General features: G+C 47.4%; 1 protein-coding gene across 1 annotated transcript in view; it reads left to right on the forward strand.

Annotated features, from left to right (window-relative positions):
* Window positions 1-429: 429 nt before the first annotated feature.
* The window catches only part of FMOD (fibromodulin), a 5860-nt gene continuing 5626 nt past the window's right edge, over window positions 430-663 (forward strand). Inside the window, exon 1 of the mRNA XM_009576046.1 lies at window positions 430-635. The gene's annotated coding sequence lies outside the window, so the exon portion shown is untranslated. The remainder of the gene's footprint in view (window positions 636-663) is intronic.

Here is a 663-nt window from a genome sequence, read left to right on the forward strand (position 1 = left end):
CAATTTATTTACCTTGGATGCTGCAGCCTTATCGTTCATGGAAATGTTTATCCTAAATATTTAATAGCAGGACTGCATAAACTGAGGCTTCCTGGGGAAGAAGCCCAGGCTGCAGTCGGAGCAGGCACTAACGTCTCTTCCCCTGGTACTGCAAAAGTTAAAGATACTTTCTCGCTTCTCCCTAAGAATCACATCCTCAGCGCCTCAAAATCAGATATTTTTTAATCTGGCCAGAGGCCTCCTCATCGCTTCCTGATGAGAAACGCAGGAGACCTAACAACAGCCCTTTTAAAAACAACATCCCCGATTCCACTAACTCGTTAAACAGAGAGAGCCTGAAAAGTGCCAACACTCCTATGAGAAAAGACAGGAGAGAGAGAGAGAGAGAGGGAGGAAAGAAAAAGCAGGTTATTTATAACGCCAGGCAGCGTTAGGGTCTCTTCAGTCTCTCCTGCAAACTGGCTGCTGCTGGGAGGTCACTCCCCAAAAAACCTGCCGAAAAAGCAAAATATTTGTCTTGGGGTGTGGGGCGGGCCCCAGCCTCTGCAAATTGGGAGACACACTCACATGCTGCTTGACACACGGGAGATCCCGGAGAAGAGCGGCGAGGCTTTGGAAAGGAGGCTTTTACCTTGGTAAGTCCGTCTCTATATTTATTATGAT

This window comes from Fulmarus glacialis, unplaced genomic scaffold (assembly GCF_000690835.1).
Source record: "Fulmarus glacialis isolate BGI_N327 unplaced genomic scaffold, ASM69083v1 scaffold7244, whole genome shotgun sequence".
In the NCBI taxonomy this organism is placed as follows: Eukaryota; Metazoa; Chordata; class Aves; order Procellariiformes; family Procellariidae; genus Fulmarus; species Fulmarus glacialis.